This window comes from Octopus sinensis, linkage group LG6 (assembly GCF_006345805.1).
Source record: "Octopus sinensis linkage group LG6, ASM634580v1, whole genome shotgun sequence".
In the NCBI taxonomy this organism is placed as follows: Eukaryota; Metazoa; Mollusca; class Cephalopoda; order Octopoda; family Octopodidae; genus Octopus; species Octopus sinensis.
This window is the reverse complement of record NC_043002.1, coordinates 95117948-95139365: the sequence shown is the minus strand read 5'-3', so window position 1 is coordinate 95139365 and position 21418 is coordinate 95117948. Positions and strand designations below refer to the sequence as shown.

The following is a 21418-nucleotide window of genomic DNA, read 5'->3' as shown; positions in this document are numbered from 1 at the left end:
AGTAGTTAGTGAAACAAGAATCCGGTTCCTTTTAATCTGTAGCACAGTTTAACATTACTACTGCATGCATGATCCTTGGGTAGGAGGTGTTTTGGTATAGCAGTTTTGTTGACACCTATGGAAGCACTCCGTCGGTTACGACGCCGAGGGTTCCGGTTGATCCGAATCAACGGAACAGCCTGCTCGTGAAATTAACGTGTAAGTGGCTGAGCACTCCACAGACACGTGTACCCTTAACGTAGTTCTCGGGGACATTCAGCGTGACACAGAGAGTGACAAGGCCGGCCCCTTGAAATACAGGTACAACAGAAACAGGAAGTAAGAGTGAGAGAAAGTTGTGGTGAAAGAGTACAGCAGGGATCACCACCATCCCCTGCCGGAGCCTCGTGGAGCTTTAGGTGTTTTCGCTCAATAAACACTCACAACGCCCGGTCTGGGAATCGAAACCGCGAGTCTGCTGCCCTAACCACTGGGCCATTGCGCCTCCACTGTTGACACCTATATGGTGCCACTGATTTGATGTTGATTTATTTGACAACAACGGTTCTAATCCCTCTCTCTCTCTCATGTGTGAGCATATTTCTCTATGAGTATGAGGAGAGGGAAAATGTTTATGTCAGCTGTGTTCAATCAACAGATGAAAGCACATGGCTTAGTGGTTAGGGTATCCGCCTCATGGTCAAAAGGTCATGAGTTCAATTCTTGGAAGCTCATAGTGTCCTTGAGTAAGAGACTTTATTTCATATTGTTCCAGTTCACTCATCTGGCAAAAGTGAGCAGCACCTGTATCATGTTGAATCTCCCTGAGAACTACATTAAGGGTACATGTGTCTGTGGAGTGCTCAACTATTTGCACGTTAATTTCATGAGCAGGCTGTTCTGTTGATTGGATCAACTGGAACCTTCATCGTCATAGCCAACAGAGTGCCAGTTAAATAAATAAATTGTAATGTCTCTCTTCCTCTCTCTCACTTTTTAAATCTACATATGCACATTTCTGTGTTTGCATGCATCTGTGCTCGTGTGTGTGTGTTTACTGTCACTGTCAAAAAGTGCTGTTACTAAAACAGGCTGAATATCCAGTCAACTGTATCAAAGCATCAGCATCCAATCACCTGATTCTGATACGTCTTTGAGTGCATAGAGAGTCTTCTCTAATGCAAGCAGTTGAGTCTGGTCTGAGTATAATTTCCTCTTTTCAGCTTTGGAGTTCACAAAATGTTTCTTGAGCACTGCCCTTACTCCACTCTGACTAAAGGATAACTAAAGGATATCATATGATGATAGTGGGTTAAATTTAATATCTATGATACTTCTTTCTTTTCTTCCTGGTATAGTACATAGACTTCGTGCTTGCTTTTTTTAAAAATTTGTTTGCTTTTATCATAGTTTTGCCTCTCTTAATATCTATGTATCTACCTCAATGTTATCATAATTAGTGTTGGTGTTACAATAAAAATGTCCCAGATGTGGAACCATCACATTTATAGTTGCAAAATTACTCTGCATTGAATCTTTTATCAGGAAAGAAAGTGCCGAGCATCAAAGTTCGCTGATGTGAAAAAAAGAAGAGCAAGCTATGCAAAACCGGGACTTATTGACAAGAAGGGTTAGTTTTTTTTTGTGGTTTTTTTAGAACATATTCACTAGACAAATTATCAAATAATAGATATTTAGAATTGCTGAGCAAATGTGTCCTAGGAAGATAAAATGACTGATACAATATGTAGAAAGGCCAACATTATTTGAAAGCAAAGAAATAGAATGGAAGAGTGGAATAATTAAAGAACAGAAGATTGGAAGTCATTATTGTAAAAGATCGCAACTTTGAATCATATCTAATTGCTGTGGGTAGAGGAAGGAAAACTAGAACAGTTACAATTTTTCAATATTACTAGACAGATAGTTTTATGGTACAGAATGGATGTTTATTGAATTTATTCAATACAGGTTGTTAAGTTTTCAATGAATTATGTGTAATTGTTAGGATGAATAAAAAGAATTATGTGTAATTGTTAAAAGCAACTCATATGAAATGGGCTACAAGCAACTGAGTTTTAAGGCAGTTTTAAAGGCAGTTTCCAAAGGCAAAACAGCAATTAAAAAAAAAAGTTACAAAACTTCAAACTATTTAGTTGTATTTTGCTATAGTAAATTACTAGTTGAATTTAATCAATATGAAAAACAGTTGCATTTCTGCATGCCTATATATATATATATATATATATATATATATGTATATTTATATGTATATTTATATATCATCATCATCGTCATATAATGTCCGTTTTCCATGCTGGTATGGGTTGGACGATTTGGCTGAAAATTGGTAAGCTGGGGAGCTACACCAGGTTCCAGTCTGATTTGACATGGTTTCTATGGCTGGATGCTCTTCCTAATGCCAACCACTCCAAGAGTGTAGTGGGTGCTTTTACATGTGCCAGTTACATAACACCAGCATGGGCCAGAACTATAATCTCACTTGGTCTGACAGGTCTTCTCAGCATGGTATAATCGCTAAAGTTCTCAGTCACTTGTCACTGCCTCTGTGAAACCCAATGCTGAAAGGGTGTTTTTTTTACATGCTACCAGCATGTAAAATATTTATGTGTATATATATATATTATATATATATATATATATGTATATTATATGTATATTTATATGTATATTTATATATCATCATCATCGTCATATAATGTCCGTTTTCCATGCTGGTATGGGTTGGACGATTTGGCTGAAAATTGGTAAGCTGGGGAGCTACACCAGGTTCCAGTCTGATTTGACATGGTTTCTATGGCTGGATGCTCTTCCTAATGCCAACCACTCCAAGAGTGTAGTGGGTGCTTTTACATGTGCCAGTTACATAACACCAGCATGGGCCAGAACTATAATCTCACTTGGTCTGACAGGTCTTCTCAGCATGGTATAATCGCTAAAGTTCTCAGTCACTTGTCACTGCCTCTGTGAAACCCAATGCTGAAAGGGTGTTTTTTTTACATGCTACCAGCATGTAAAATATTTATGTGTATATATATATATATATATATATATATACACATATATACACGTGTGTGTGTGTACATGAAAAATATATGTGATAAATTTAAAGAAAACAATGAAAGCTGCTAGAAAAATTATGTGAAAATGCCTTTTAAAACGGGGGTGTAGAATAAAATTAAATGGTTCCAATTCTATTGGATTGTCCGGGAAGCTTACCTTTTGACTTATTTTAGAAAATGGTTGAGTCCATAAAATAGGATTTGACTACACCTCCATTTAGAGCACAGTTTATGCTATCTTTTCATGGAAGAAGGTTTATGTTCCTATAACCTGTGTTAATTCTGTAACCCTTTAAAATGGAAGATAAGAAAGTTCATTTTTGGCACTTGATGCTTTGGGAATCAGACAAAAATTACTGCAGTTCGGCTGCAATGTTACCCCACCCTCCATATTCACCAGCTATTGCTCCTTCAGATTTCCGCTTATTCAGGTCTCTGCAGAATAGTCTTAATGGTAAAAATTTCAATTCCTTGGATGATGTAAAAAGATACCTTGATGAATTCTTTGCCATGAAACCACCTCAATTCTGGGAAGAAGGTATTTTCAAGTTAAAGGAAAGATGGAGACACATTGTGCAACAAAATGGTTCATATTTGGTTGATTAAAAATGTAATGGCAAGTATTTATTGACCTTTTTCTTTCCTTTAAAAATTGGCACAAACTTTCCAGACAACCCAATATTTTTTCAATGTGCAAATGTCATAGGTTAGGAAAAATACAAATGATAATTTTAAAAATAGGTATAAAGAGGTAGATTAAAGAAATGAGTGGGAATTTGTGGCATTCATCCCAGGACTTTCCCAAAAATTCAAGTTGAAAACAAAGGGATTTTAATTGGGTATTTTTCAAAGTTAGCTGTAGCTTTATCATAACTGTCAAAAAGATAATAGAAATATTAAGAACCATTTTTTTCCTTTTTAATCTCACTTTTGTATTTTTAAAACATAATAAAATGAAATAGCAAACAAATGCTATGCATATATCTATTTAGAATACTGAAACTTATGAAGAAATCTTGCACTGTGCTTGCTATCATTATTTACATTTATTCTATCTTTACACATTTCTGCCTGTGATTTATCATTGTTCACCAGGTAATTCAAAAATTAGCAAAGATTATCTGTTAAAATTTGAAAGTATTTTGCTAGTAAAACATTATCTTAAGCAAGATTTATATAATTCAAATCTAAAAGCTTCAACTAAATATTCTATCTCCTAATATATCTTGTTCTGTGGGTTTTACGTCTTTTATGGATTTTCCACAAATCTCCTTACTTAATAACATATATAATCTGACTTGAATATCATTTATCGATCAGGTTTTTTTTCCTTTATATTTCTGTCTTGATATTTTCATTAGTGTGTTCTCTGATTGTTCTCCAGTGCCATATCTCTACAGGAATATATATCCTTGCAATAGAATTCAACTCATGATTTCTAACAATGAACCTTTGTAACATAGCCTTTTATTTATTTTTTTTTTTTTTACAATAAATGGATTACAATACCCACCTCCACTCCCATAACATAGCCAGGTTATTAAACTATTTTAATATTCTCTGTTCAATAAAATAAGTAGACAGAGGTAGAGAATGGCGAGAGATTGGAAAGAAGAGGAAGAGGAGAGGTGTGTGTGAGTCTGAGAGAGAGAGAGAGAGAGAGAGAGGGTATTACAAGCCAATGGGCAAAATGGATATTATATGACTTAACGTAGGACTAAATAAACAAAGCAGTTAATCTTTAATTCAAAAGATCAGCAATGGAAACTTTCTGAGTAAGAAAATGTATAAAATTTATATATATTGGGTCATTAAATCTTAAATCTAAGAAATATGTTCAACTTACTCGAATTCTGAAATCACACAAGGTATTTTGTTTGGTTTGTGCCTGAAAATATAAGAAATTAAAATATAAGTATTCCTTTTAGAAACCCATCTCAGCACATTTTCAAAATCATTCATTTTCGTTATTTCAGTCATCAATCCCTGTACAAGCATTTTACTAAAAGAAAATGTAACAAATCAATATCACATAACTATAAAAGAATAAATATTAAAATAAAATCTAAGTTCATACAGTATTTCGAATCATTATGATTATTTTCCAATACTGATGGTTCTACAATTTTACACAATAGTTTAGTTACAATGTTCTTTTCTATTACTATTAATAATAATTTTTATTTTTTTACTCTAAGGAACAAAGCAATTGATTTTCTTTATTGCTTGTATTTTGCATTTTTTTTTTTAATATCAAAAATATAATTACAAATCAAAAACAATGATAGGTAATGGTTAATTAATTAAAACAGCTCTTTTGTAGATATATTAACTTTTAATTCAGTATTTTGAGATTTCAATACAAAGAGTGTCATGGGATAAACTATCGACCTGATATCACAAATTGAAATACAAGTAACAAATATGCCTAATGATGAGTGGTCGACTATAAATATTGAAATTAATGGGTGCTAAAATCTATCTTGGAAGATATGTAGCAATGTCTTTTGTTCTTTTATTGGTTTCTGTATGTATATACTTAGATTAAAATTAGTGTGGGAGTGAGAGACCAATATATGCAATCAGAATGTGCCATTTTTCATGCTATGCTGATCACAAACACACACATATCTGTATAGATGCATATCTGTACACACACACATCTGTACACACACACATCTGTACACAAACACACATCTGTACACAAACACACATCTGTACACAAACACACATCTGTACACACACACAACTGTACAGAAACACACACATGCGCACACACACACACGCACACACACACACACAAATATATGTACACATACACATTTCACTTACAAGGAATTTTGTTAATTTGCGGTAATAATAGAAAACACTTGTCAAAAGTGACGTGGAACCGCAGAGTTGCGAGACGCATCTCTTAACCACACAACCAATCTGACAACCTCACATTACTGGTACTTCATTAGTTATGATGATAAGGGTTCCAGTTGATCCAATCAATGGAACAATCTGCCCATGAAATGAAGGTGCAAGTAGTTGAGCACTCTACAGATACACAAACCCTTAATGTAGTTTTCAGGGAGATTCAACATGACACAGGCAAGGCTGGCCCTTTTAAAATACAAATACTACTCATTTTTGCCAGCTGAGTGGACTGGAGCAACATGAAATAAAGTGTCTTGCTCAAGGATACAATGCACCACCAGGAATTGAACACAAAACCTTACAGTTGAGAGATGTATACCCTAACCACTAAGTTATGTGCTTTCACTAATGTGCATAATTATTTTACCAGAACATATGAATTGTTTTACTTAGAATTAATTAAGCAAAGATTATGAGCTGAGGTTTAATTATCGCTTAATACTACTGTTGAAACAAAGTTGTTGACTGAATTATAGAGGGAAGATAAGTTGTGGATATAAACAAAACAGATAATGGTTTATCTTTTTCGTGGGGTTGAAGAAAAGAATTGCATTGTATGTCTGAGAAAGCTATTGAATAAATCTTGTCTGATTTAATGAGTGTTAAAGCATAAAATAAAAATCAGAGCCTCTTAATGATAGATTACAGAACTAATTAGGAATTGATAAGTACTTTGATAACTGCTAAATATTAAGAAATAAATTGGAACTCTAAAACAAGTGTATTGTAATGGACACTTCTTGGAAAGTTGACAAAAGTGAAAGTATGAAATACAATGAAAGAAAGTAACAAATGTAATTATTATAGGATAGGAAATGTTCTTTTTTTATTCAACAGATGTGATATAGGTACTTTTAAAAATGCTTAAAAACCACTTATGATTTTTAAAAACTAATAGAATGTTGGGCAAAATATCTTACATATAAAAAAATTGTAGTTGTAACCATTTAGTTTCAGAATAAAAATACTACTGAAGTCAACTTAGCTTCAGAAAGATGAAAGGTGAAGCAACAGTCAAGTACTTGAATAAGAAATAATGAAATATAACTCTGAAGATAGTGCCACAGTGTAGCTACAATCTACTGATTGGTAACAGTAAAGGAATAAACAGAAAATGGCAATAATTGGAAATGAAATAAAATAATCAGGAAATTCACAGTTATAAAGCTAGTTAACAAGGAGGCGAAAAAAAATCAAAACTCTTGTACAATTAAGAAGATTTTTTCCTGTTAACTAAATGTAGAAAAATATACATCAATACAGAAGCAAAATAACAACATATTGAAGATGGATAGCTTCTTACAATGCAAAAAGAAAAAAGTTTAATAACCCTTATATATCTCAGGCACCAAGGTCCATCATCAGAATTAAATGGTCAAGAAATGCAATTCTATACAGTACCAGCCATAAGGCTGGTACTGTAAATGGCTTACTAATAGACTTTTGCATTTTTACAGGGTAAGACACTCTCAGCCTTCACTATATTACTTCTTTATCACAATGTTTCAAGCAAGCAATAAGGCTCTTCATAAACTGATATACTTACTCTGACTGATATCTCAAATGATCTTTCCTAACATTTTCACAATATCAGCAAAGCAAAGACTACACCTTTAGGGCTAGGAAATACTTCAGTACCCAGGAGCTGTGAACTCTCAGAAAAACTCAAGTTTGACACACATCAGAGACAATGCTGCTTCTACACGTATAAACAATAAGATGAAACAAGCTGCATGACAAACATATTTATTGCTCTCAGGAATTATAATACAGAACAACTGGAAACTAATGAACAAAGCGAGAGTGGAGTGGGGAAAGTGTGTATGCGATTTCCATAATATACAATTTTGCACCCACTAAAAGGCAAATGCCTTGAGGAAAGGGTGTAGGTGTCTCCATTAGCAACATCTGAAGAAGTTACATAAAGCTTACAATCAATACACTCCTTCAAGAGTCATCTGCACCATTGCAATAGCTAGTTTTATCATTATCACCAGGACAACACTAAAAGATGTTCAAAATATATTTAGAAATAACAGGTATAATTGAATAGGTAGTGTTAGACAATAATCCAAACTATAGCAACTTCTGTTTCACAGAGAAACTCCATATAATCTGCTGTCCTACTCAAAATTAAAGCAAGAGAGCAATGATTTCAACTAGTGAACAAATTGCCCAAATTCTTCAAGAATTTTAAGAAGGAAATTTACCCCCCTATACTTTTAATAAATGACAGAAGCAGCTAACAGTCTATACCATCTAGATTCATTTTATCATACTCTGCATGGTCAACCTCAGAGATAATTAAATAAAACTGTGGCTCATACAAAGAGAGGAGTCTGTATGCCCTTGCATATAGACTCATCCCCAGCAAGCCTCTCCAGCTGAGCATCCCTAATATTGTGGGTTTGGGTTTATATGTGCTGGTGCTATGTATAAAGCAGCCATGCTGGTGCTGTGTAAAAGTACTGAGTACACTGTGTAAGATGGTTAGAATTAGGAAGGGCATCTTGCCATAGAAACCATGCCAATGCAGACATGGAGCCTGAACAGCCCTTCAGCTGGTCAGCTCAAGTCAAACTGTCTAACTCATGCCAGCATAGAAAACAGCCGCTAAATGATGATGATGATGATATATATATATTATGCAGGTAGAGCTATAGATGCAGGCATAGCTGTATGGTTAAGAAGTTTACTTCCTAACCATATGGTCTTGGGTTAAGTCCAACTGTGTGACACCTCGGGAAAGTGTCTTCTACTATAGCATTTGACTAACCAAAGCATTTTCAGTGGATCTGGTGGATGGAAACTGAAAGAAGTCAATTGTGTGTGTGTGTGTGTGTGTGTGTGACCCTTGTGTAGACATCATGCAATGGTTGTGAATGAGCATCAACATTATACAGGTAAGGTTGTTCATTTCCACTCTTCCATGGAAAGCATGTCTAGCTATGGGGAATTATTAGCTTGCTTGAGAATAGGTGAGGGTTGGTGACAGGAAGAGCATCTGATTGTAGAGATTCTGCCTCAACAAATTTCGTCTGATCCATGCAAGCATGGAAAAATAAAAGTTAAATGATGGCAGTGGTGGTGGCGATGACAACGACAACTACATGTTGTGTTGACCCTCAGTCATTGTCAGATATCCGATTCATATATATAGATTCATACGCATAGTACCAGACTATATTTCTACTATAAGCTTTTATTTCTAAAAACTAAGAGAAGTAGCAGTATTATGCAATAGTCTATGAAAGTATCCAAAAATACAATACCTGATGAAGACTGAAGATCAAATCGCTTGAAAAATTATGTAGTAGTAAATATTATCATATTATTAGCAACAACCAATTTCAGATATTTGGACATTTAGTATATAACTATTTTACTTTCCTAGTTTAATAATATTGCTAATTGTCATTAGAAAATGAGATTTTATTGGTATGAGAGTAAAATTAAATTTTAGCTGTTATAGGAAATAGGTTTTCAAAATATTAAACTATTGGTTGATTTCTTCTATCTACCCTTGGGAATATAAGTGTAGCACCACATATTATCATGCTACATCATTACACCACAATATCCTCTGATTTCTGTACCCAGGTCAAAGTTCCATATTTACTAAATATTCTCCACATTTCTTTCAATCCATTTTTATATATTCCCTAAAAGCTCTTCTACTACATCCAGATCTATTGTCTGTAATGTTGCTTGTAAGATGTCTTGCATGATAGGATTGCTTTTCTATCCTGCCATTCATTTTACATTGTGGTGCTATCTATTTGCCAATTAGGAAATTCAGCAATGGAATTCTGTCATTCCCTCTAGGTCAAAAATGATTATTGATAGTTGCAAGAGCAGAGGTTGATCAATGAAAATATAGGATAGTGCAGAAAATAGAGGTAGGAAAAAGACGACATTCAAACAACTCACCTAGTCCCTTCTACCTGTAAGTACATATGTGACGTGCAAGTGCACGTGTGAATATATGCATGTGTGGGAGAGAGAGAGAGAGAGAGTCCCAAGTGATTTTTTTTTTTGTCAGAGTTTATTTGTAAATAAACATCTATTTCAAATACAGTAGAAAACACTGAAGAAAACAAAATTAATACTTCAGACTTGGCTGACAGTTAGTATGATAAACTATTTTGGAATGACTTTGGGTGTAAGTAGGTGAGCAGGAATGTGCTAACTAATATTCATTGTAGACAGAGATCACAGAAAAGAAAGAAAGTCAATAATACAACATTATCCAGGAGTAAAGTAGTTTTTGAAGAGAGTAGGTTGAAGATTTTAAAAGATAACATTCAGAAATCAATGCAAGAAATGAAAAACAGTCTGGGGAAGAATAAAAGGTCGTCAAAAAGAGTGAATAAAAAATTTGATGAAATACTATGGAGGTGCTTGTTTTCAGAAAAAGGGACTTTTCTGCCAACCTTAAACACTCTATCACCTCTACTACCACTTAAGCATGACCTCATATCATTCTTCCTATTATAAACTCTTACAATGCAATAAAGTATCTTCTTTGGATATGAATCATGTATTTGACATAATTGGAAAGTAGACATTGAAAACTGAACTATAAAGACCTTTTCTACTTTTCTAACGCAAATAATGTCTTAATGGACATATAACCAGAGCAGTAACAAGCCCATAGCCATGGTTCTTAATGGTAAAGAATAAAAAATGAACTGTTTATGTATATATCAAAACAAGAAATTGGAAAAAAATTTTAGTTTAATATGTAATTTACTCAGCAAAAAATATTTTCCAGAATTTTCAACTCATGCATACCTCTCCTGATTATAACATCTACATACAGCTTTAGATTGCTGGAATAAACAGATATGCTTCAAGAGAACACAGCTTGGGTTTTAACCCTATCTACATTATATATATATATATATATTTATATATATATATATACTTTATTTAAAAGCAGCAGAAATTCAACAAAACCTGTTGAATTTCTGCTGCTTTTAAATAAAGCATATTACTCTAGCCCTGGTATTTGAGTACTCTTTTTTCCACCTTGTTTCACATTTATGTGTTAACTCCGGTATATATATATATATATGTCATCATCATCATCGTTTAACGTCCGCTTTCCATGCTAGCATGGGATGACCGATTTTGACTGAGGGCTGGCGAACCAGCTGGCTGCACCAGGCCCCAATCTTGATCTGGCATAGTTTCTACAGCTGGATGCCCTTCCTAATGCCAACCACTCCGAGAGTGTAGTGGGTGTTTTTTACGTGCCAGTCAGGCGGTACTGGCAATGACCTCGCTCGAATCTTTTTACACATGCCACTGGCACAGGTGCCAGTAAGGCAACGATCATGCTCGAATGGCACCCTTTTACGTGCCACTGGCACAGAAGCCAGTTGGCTGCTCTGGCAACGATCATGCTCGCATAGCGCTCTTGGCACCACACTAGTATGGGCACAAGAAAAGATATAATGAACACTTTAGGCTATTCGTCAGATCAGATTATAACAATTTGAAATGCACAGAGCTGAGTATATTGACTTGATACCAATGTTAAACATTGAATGATGATGATGTTTTCACATCAGACTAAATACCATTATCTACTTCTTGGTGCCAGACAATCTAACCCTTAGTAGCAGATAAGAACAACTCTTTGCAGCCTGTGAATTGTTGCTAGCTTCTTCCATCCAGTCTTCCTTTGTAGGTGGATAGCATAGTTTTGTGAACAAACAAGAACTCTGAAGTGGCTCCATTGGTATGTGACACAACATAGAAGCCAACTAACACTAAATATGGTTATAAATCCCCAGAGCTTTGCTAAAAGAGGCCAAACACTTTGCTAGCAGCTAATAGGGACATATTAAGATAGGTTTGTTTGTAGTTAACTTGTTCAAAGAAAGAATGCTACTTTACCGATACCAATATTATTTTCTGTTGATAGTGTGTTGGCAGAATCAGTAAAGCTTAAGGTTTGTGACATTAGTTGCATTTCTTTACATTTTGAGTTCAAATCTTGTTGGGGTGGAGTTTATTTCATGGGCTCTCAGAAGGAGGAACAACAAAGGAGCAGTCAAATATGTGAGTAGATATATATTTCTTTATTACCCACAAGGAGCTAAACATAGAGGGGACAAACTAAGACAGACATAGGTATTAAGTCAATTACATCGACCCCGGTACATAACTGGTACTTAATTTATTGACCCCGAAAGGATGAAAGGCAAAGTTGACCTCAGCGGAATTTATATTTGAGTAGATATAATCAACTGTTCCTATTCTCAAAATTTGTGGCCTTGTGCCTGTGTATCCCTCTATGTTGGGAGTTCAACTCCCACTCAGACTTTGTCATACATCCTTTGATGGGGTCAATGAAATAAGAAGTCAAATATAGGAATTGATCTCATTAACTGTTTCTGTTCCTAAAATTCGTGGCCTTCTGCATATGTGAAAAAAAAAACATTATCATTTTATGGTGGATGTTATTAATATATTTTTCAGAAGAGGTTTTCATCTTTGAGAAGGTTGAATATTGAATTAGGTATTTAGAAATAATCTTGATTTCTTCTGGGAGACTTCAATTATCACTTTTTGTAGTTACTATTTTCTGAAACAGTGTTTACACTTCTTTAGTCTGTCTTTCCAGCTAAAGTTAATATCACTTCAATTGATTATACGGCGTGAACTGTAACAAAATTTGACAATGTTGATAACTTGGCTTGAACATCTAAAGACATTTATAGCATGAAATGTAATGGAACTATAAACTATTTTGGGTGCTATGTAAAGAGGATGAAAGTTTTAAATTCAAAAACTAAGCTGTTTTAATAGTGAATTTTTCATTTTTAAATTGTTTAATCAGAGGAGGAAGTACAGTGCTTATACATCATTTAAGGGTTTTCAAGAGTGGTGGGAAGAATTGAGGAAGCTATCCTCAGACCAACAGAGACCTCACCTAAACTTGAACAACAAAGTAGCTAAAAGAGCTATGTGCTGGGGCTAAACAAGGCAATTCATTAAGTCTACTGTTTCATATGGCAAGTTCCATAAATTCAAAAGTTATCATCATACAGTGATGTGGTTAGGATATTATTATTATTATTATTATTATTTAATAGTGGAAATAGAGAAATAGTAAAATATTAAAAAACAAAATAAACTGCCAGGAGATTAATATTATGATCTTCAAAGCTAAGAACTTAAACTGCCCAAATTAACATTTATATGTTATATACATCCAACATACACTTCATAATAAAAAGTTCAAATTAACATTTCTATACTATACATCTAACTACTTAGACTTAATAAAAATTCATATCACTTTTTCACGTTAGTTTTATGTAAGCATGTGTGTGTGTATGTGTGTACATATACATACATACATACATGCATACATACACAAACACCAAACCAATAATGTACAAATTCAGCTATATTGGTCATAACAAAAATTGATGTGGTCTTTATATCACACTATTGAGCATACTTTCTAAAGCCGCAGAAAGATCCACTTTACTTCACTGGATGTATTAGATGTTTTCATTTACCATTCGGCAGACATAAATTATACAACAGTTTTATGCAGAGGAACAGTGAAATATTGATATTTGCACAAGTGGTTATAAAGTCAGCTGCTCTATCAAGGTTTAGAGCACATAAAACACATGGAGTTTTTTTTTTTTTAGGATACTAACATAATTCTGCTTGTTTGATTACCAAGTCAGGCTGAACAGTCATAAAATTATCTCACTTGAATAAATTTGTTCTATAGAAAGGGAATAAGGTGAAAATTTGATTTCACTCAAACAAACGTAGCTGGTCTTGTATTCTACGCATAAACAGAAAAGTTCTTTCTTCAACTATAACAACTGGAAATAATGAGATAAAATATTTATAAAAAAAAAAAAATTAAAACTATTTTTCAACAATGTTAGATATTTTTGAGCAAATGAAAAATAAAACAAAAATTTGTTAAATTTACTATATAGTGTTGACAACGGTCAAATGTTTAGTTGCCAAGTGTAGGCATGATGCTGAATCTCTGTCAGAATACAATATTAATGAAGCCATCATTTGAGACAATGTTTATAACAATTCATTACTGTGTCAATAGAATTTAGGGGAAAATAAAATTTAGGGGGAAATTAATAACAATGAAAAAATCTTGACAATATATTCATGACTTACTTTTCTTCACAGTATTAGAAACCTATACAAACTCAGTAATAGTTGATGAGAATTTGATAAGAAAGTTAATATAATTATCATAAGTAATGTATTCCTGAAATTGTCAACATATATTTTGCTATCATCGTATATTTGGCTACACACAAGCTTTATACTTTAAATCTTGGTAAATCAATGAAAAGTAAAATAAATTCTAGGCAATACCAAAACTTAGATACAAGATGTAACAATGGAAACTGGGCAGTTAGCATTGATTTATTCCATTTAGTTTCACCAGATTACTACATCCAATGATTTTCATTCCACAACGAATTCAATAAAAATTATTCAAATTGTTATCACACCCAAGAAAGCCATTCTTTTTTCAAATGAATCAAACTAATTTTGCAACATAATACTGAAACTTCGAGGTTTTGGTGAGCCTTAAGGTTTATAGTTCACAATTCTGACAAAAAAAAAAAGCTTTTCCATCATGGTGTCATGATCTGAGTCAGGTTTTATCCAGAGTTACTGCCTACCTACTTTGTCTGTGGTGATCATATTTCAAATCTATGTTCTATTTTTAGTTGGGCGCCCTTCCTATCACTAACCAGTTAACAGAGTGTATTACATAATATTTACAATTAAATAAAATATATTTAATTTACAATGTTATGTGAATTTGGGAGATAAAAGGAATTTTCCATGATAAAGTATCTAAAATTAAAACAAAGGTTTCACCTATTGGTGCAAAAAACAATAGTACACTTCCTATCAAAATATTAAAAGTAAGGAATTAATGTGGTGACAAGTCAGACTTGGAAAAATTATAAAAGCTAGATGAGTATTCTACGAACTAAATTTCTTCACTTTATTAGTACAGTAGCATCTCATAAATGTAATGTAGTGAGTTAAAAAGCTCTGACCAACTAAAATTATCCAAGTAATCATGAGATAAACACTCTCATTGGGTAATTAAAATTTAACAGTGACTATATTGCTGATATTTCATATATATCTATATAGTGATCACATTTAGTCATACTAGCTGAATAAAATGTTTCACTAAGGAGATCTAATAAGACTGAAATATGACCACTACTTTCATCAGTTGGTCTTAAAGATGAGATCCACCCTGATCTACATTGTCTGTATTCTCAAAAAGTTTCAATCAACTAACCTCATTGAAGTATATGTTCCTTGCTGGTTTCTAAATTTCAAACAACTCTATAGGGAGTTTTTGACTTCTAGCTGTTTCAACAATCTAAGTTAATCAAAGGTTTTCATCTTATCAAACTATATATATATATATATATGTGAGACCCAACTGCAGTATTTGTATTTATAATGCAGAATGTTTCACCTGAATATTCCTCTCGGCTATTCAAGCCAAAGGTTGGTGTCCTAGCTCAAACATACTGATAAAAGTTTTAATCCAAACTAGCAGTATCGCCCGGCGTTGCTCGGGTTTGTTTCGACCCTTTAGAATTGGAAGTTTTGAAAAGTAAAAATGTTGCATTATGTAGCTTGTTATTCTCTTTAAGTGAACATTTTTCTGGTTGAAACACACCGAAAAATGGCAACACAGCAGTAAAAAAATCGTAAAAAATAGGGATTTTCATAGAAAAAAAAAGCACCATTTTGATGTAAATAATTTTTGGTTTTAACACGGTCCGATTTGAATTTTTTTCTTCTATGGAAGGAAGAGCAAGCTTTCTATCATACTCTCAATTTTGGTCAACTTGCACCGCAGGGTCTTGGAGGAGATAGTGTTAATTGAAGGCTACCAAACCTGCCATACACAGGCAACTTCAGCTTTATATACAGAGAGATTTATAAAAGTTTTTCATTTAAACATTTGTTCTTTTTGATGTCATCCCACCTGAGACTGCTCTGGTTCTATGATACAAACTATTCATTTTAAAGTGATCTAAATTAAAACCTTCCAAAATTTCATGTTCCCAACACCCAGTTAATAATGGTTTCAAATTTCAGCACAAGGCCAGCGATTTGGGGGAAGGGTGTAAATTGATTACATCAACCCTCAGTGCTCAACTAGTACTTATTTTATCAACCCATTTATATTATGACCGTGGCAGAATTTGGACTTAGAACATTAAGACAGACAAAATGCTGCTAAGCATTTCGTCCAGTGTTCTAATGATTCTGGCAGCTTGCAGCCTCCACACCTGCTTTGTAATGATAAATTTTAATAGATTCTTAATTAATTTCAAAATTAATTGAAACAATGGCAGTGTGTTTCATTAGAAACTATAAGCGTAGTAGTGGCTGTGTGGTAAGTAGCTTGCTTCCCAACCACATGGTTTCGGGTTCAGTCCCACTGTGTAGCACCTTGGGCAAGTGTCTTCTACTATAGCCCCGGGCCGACCAAAGCCTTGTGAGTGGATTTGGTAGAAGCCTGTTGTATATATATATATATGTGTGTGTGTGTGTGTTTGTGTTTGCCCCCCCCCACCCCACATCGCTTGACAACCGATGCTGGTGTGTTTACGTCCCCGTAACTTAGCGGTTCAGCAAAAGTAACTGATAGAATAAGTACTAGGCTTACAAAGAATAAGTCCTGGGGTTGATTTGCTTGACTAAAGGCAGTGCTCCAGCATAGCCGCAGTCAATTGACTGAAACAAATAAAAGAGTAACTAAAGTGTTAATATTTGTAATTAAAAGATATTCTCACCACCATACTCTTACTATTATTCTTTGTAAGCTCAGTACTTATTCTATCGGTGTCTTTTGCCGAACCGCTAAGGGACGGGGACGTAAACACACCAGCATCGGTTGTCAAGCAATGCTAAGGGGACAAACACAGACACACACACATACATATATATATACATATATACGACAGGCTTCTTTCAGTTTCCTTCTACCAAATCCACTTACAAGGCATTGGTCGGCCCGGGGATATAGCAGAAGACACTTGCCCAAGATGCCACACAGTGGGACTGAACCTGGAACCATGTGGTTGGTTAGCAAGCTACATACCACACAGCCACTCCAGTAAGTTGTGGTAAAATGGACACTTTAGAAAACTGACAAGGGATTTGGATTCAGTTAAGAAACCCAAAATGAATAAAGAATACCGATAAGGTGTGCGGTAAGAAGTTTGCTTCCCAACCACATGGTCCTGGGTTCAGTCCCACTGTGTAGCAGCTTGGACAAGTGTCTTCTATAAAAGCAGACCAAAACCTTATGAGTGGATTTGGTAGACAAACTGAAAAGAAGCCTGTTGTATGTATGTATGTATATATATATATATATATATATGTGCATGTGTGTGTGTGTGTGTGTGTGTGTGTTTATATCCCTGTAACTTAGTGGATTAGCAAAAGAAACAGATAAAATAAGTATCAGGGCTTAAAAAATAAAATACTGGAGTCAATTTATTCAACTAAAATTCTTCAAGGTGGTGCCCCAGCATGGCCGTAGTCTAATGACTGAAACAAGTAAAAAGTCAACAAGAAGACTGAGACTCTGACATTAATATAAATAGAATTATGCATAACAATTAAACTGAAGCTATTAGAAAACCAGATGTAATTAGAAACCCATTCTTGTATAATTTTAACAAGGTTAGAATGTATTTTAATGCTCAATCGTAATTGGATTTAGAAGAGCAGAAAATAGCTCACATAAATAACTGATAAATGACTGTAATAAACTTATTAAGGTTTGAGGTGAATTTATTAACATTAAATTAGTAAAATAATAGTTATTGTGTTGTGAACAGGAAATCCATTTCATAATCATAACATTTTAAACAATTAATATAATTGTTAATTTGTTATTCAAGGGATTTATATTTTGAAAAAGAAAATTAATAAAACTGATACAGATAATAAATAATTGGTGTTAAGTGGCATGTAATGCTACTTAACATTCCTTGATTAATTAACTTTAATAATAGAGATTTTTACAAATCTCGCAATCAGTGGATTTTACAAATTCAACAATTAATGAGATTTTGAAATAAAAACTGGGGAATGATATTTTAAAGTGGTTATTTGAGACACACACACACACACACCATCACCATCAACAACAATGACAATAAAACCAGCACACAGCAAACTGTTACTTGTCAATAAATAAATAGATATTCATATGGGAATCAGATAGTTTATAAAAGTAAATTTCAGATACCAACTTGGACTGCTTTCTCTTTCATACCTTATATATCATAAGATTTAAAGAAAAAATACTGCACTATTATATATCGATGAAATTTTGTACTAAATACATTGTCATTATTGTTTATATTTATGCATTTTCAATATGGATGCTAGGCAAGTTATGTAAAATATCTCAAGGGAATGATAAACACTTGGTAATTACAACTGTGAAAGGAATGATTTAAATAATTACAGTACAATATAAAATGTTTTCTCTTTTGAAATGTAATTAATAACATTGTTTTCAATTCCTAGTAACAACAATGCAAGAACACAATAATCAGAGAAGCATTAAGCCAAATATTTCAATTTGAAAAGAACAAACCTATTCAATGCGATGCATATACTTTTGATGTTTTGAACTTCCTTATACATCTTCAAATAACTTCCATATGTGATATTTGAAAATGATATTTAGATAAATAAGTATCTTTTGAGTAGGATGGTAGAAAATCTGCATTTAAAAAAAATTATGTTTAAAAATAGATGTATATTTGGGCATTGTATTGTGATTATGATATATGCACTACAGATAACAATAAGTTGGTTAATTGCAATCATAATATACATTAAAATTTGAGGACACATTTATCTCTACTGTAACTATACTCTTTATACAAACTTCAGATGAGAAGAAATCTATCCAGATGTGCAATTTACCACCCATCCCACAGAATATATTGGTTTCAAATTTTGGAACAAGGAATTTCGGTAAAGTGGATAGGCTGATTACATCAACTCCAGTGCTCAACTGGTACTTATTTTACTGATTCTGAAATGAAAAAAGGCAAAGCTGACCTCAGCAGAATTTGAACTCAGAACGTGAAGAATTTGAACTCAGAACGACGAAATACTGCTGTGCATTTTCCCCAGCATACATGCATGCACACACACAAACTCACTCACAAGGCTTTGGTTTGTCCAGGGCTAGAGTAGAAGAGATTTGTCCAAGGTGCCATGCAGTGAGACTGAATTCCAAACCATGTAGTTGGGAAGTAAATTTCTTAACCACACAATCATGTATGCATGAAACAAGTAAACAATCAACGATTATATATATATATATATATATATATATATATATATATGTTATTTAGAGATAGAAGTCCCCATGCAATTCATCAAATCCTAATAGACATCACACCATATCATAGAATTTTATTTTAATATTTACTATTTCAGTTCCAAATTTCTTTTCTACACGTGTTAACATTCCCTAGACACTCAGTCTTTTTCAGAAACATGTCTTAACTACAACCCCAATCATCAGGACTCTTCATAACTTTTTAATAATTCAAAATATAAATAATACAGACAGTAATCTTTATATATAAAACTAAAGTTGTGTGTCTGTCTCCTACGATTTAGATTCATAACTACTCCCACATTTTGCGGTGCAGTGTAACCAAAAGCGGGTATCTTATAGTCGTGATTCATATCGAGCCCTTCTGGGTATTAGTGCGCGTCTACGATGAGTCTATGATTTAAAAAAAAATTTACCATCATTTTTTCCCATTTTTTTGCTATTATATAAGGGAAGTAACTCTCTAAAAATGTATTATTAAATCTCAGAACGTAAAAAGCTACAGTAACACCCCCCTTTGTGGTTAGCCATATTGAGATGGCTATTATACTTTACATCTCTAAAAATGCTTATATAGTTATTTCCCTTACAAACCCGAGCAACGCCGGGCGATACTGCTAGTAAAATATAAAATAATCTATCTATATATATATCATCATCATCATCATCGTTTAACATCCGCTTTCCATGCTAGCATGGGTTGGACGGTTCAACTGGGGTCTGGCAAGCTCGAAGGCTGCACCAGGCCAGTCAGATCTGGCAGTGTTTCTACAGCTGGATGCCCTTCCTAACGCCAACCACTCCGAGAGTGTAGTGGGTGATTTTATGTGCCACCGACACAGGTGCCAGACGAGGCTGGCAGACGGCCACGCTCGGATGGTGTTTTTATGTGCCACCGACACAGGTGCCAGACGAGGCTGGCGAACGGCCACGCTCGGATGAACACATAAGTTTATGTGCCTGTAGCTACTGTAGTAAATATTCCCAGTCAATAACATTAGGTATCTGCTAGTTTTGTAAATAATCTTCCTGGTGTTCCAAAGTCAACAGCCACACTAATTTCACATGAACACACCCCTATTTTAGCCAAACATTCCAATGTTGGGCCTTTCTTGAACACAATGATAATAAAATATGAAATAAATAAAACTATAGTTATAGAAGATAATGTTTTGTTTAAGCAGTTTCCAACATATGAAGTAGGTAGATAAAATATCTTAAGAATTTAATTGTAAGCATTATGTTACAAATTTGATTCAGCATTAATGTAAATATGATCTATCCTTCACTGATTGAATGGAAATGGTTTATTATTGCGGCAAGAGTGTTTAGATAATTAATCTGGTAATAAATATCTACCTTATGTGGAAAGTAAAAGAATATCACGAAAATTAATCATGTACATTTTCTAGTCTAATGAATGTCCTTAGAGTAGACGTAAAGTTTGGAAGTTGTACAAAAGTAAAGATTAGAAAATGATTGAAGACAGTTAGTTACCTTGCAGTTTTTGTGATGTTTTTTTTTTTTTAACAAAACTTTTCACTATTCTTTATTATATGGAAAGAAGAAAGAAAAAAAAGATCTTATCAAAACTTTTGGACAGTCTGCTCCATTGGTTGTGTTTAGATTAGACTGCATGGATATAAACATTAAGTTGTTTATATTGTGCAGACTTTAAAAAGAAATTAAGATTTAAAAGGGAAATTCTTTGGGTGGAAAAAAACCGACAGTTTTTAATAATTAAAGTTGAAAATTCTTTTATATTATTTATTTATTTATTTTTTTGTCTTTCAACTATTTTAAACAAAGCAAGCAAGCAAGCAGAAGGTTAAGATATGAAAATAAATATTCTTTGCTGGTTCATAATTATCATTTTCAATGTAAAATAGTTAACAAGGAAGCCTCTGAACCAAAAGTTCATAACCTGGGGTGCCTGTTCCACTTAGGGATCTCAGTGAGGATTTCATGGCATGCAACAAAGAAAGAAAGCATATGCTTTATT

The 21418-nt window shown here is 33.7% G+C and overlaps 1 protein-coding gene across 1 annotated transcript in view; it reads right to left on the bottom strand.

Annotated features, from left to right (window-relative positions):
• LOC115212942 (protein-tyrosine sulfotransferase 1) overlaps positions 1-21418 on the bottom strand; it is a 570511-nt gene that overhangs the window by 232800 nt on the left and 316293 nt on the right. Inside the window, exon 4 of the mRNA XM_029781786.2 lies at positions 4909-4950. The gene's annotated coding sequence lies outside the window, so the exon portion shown is untranslated. The remainder of the gene's footprint in view (positions 1-4908; positions 4951-21418) is intronic.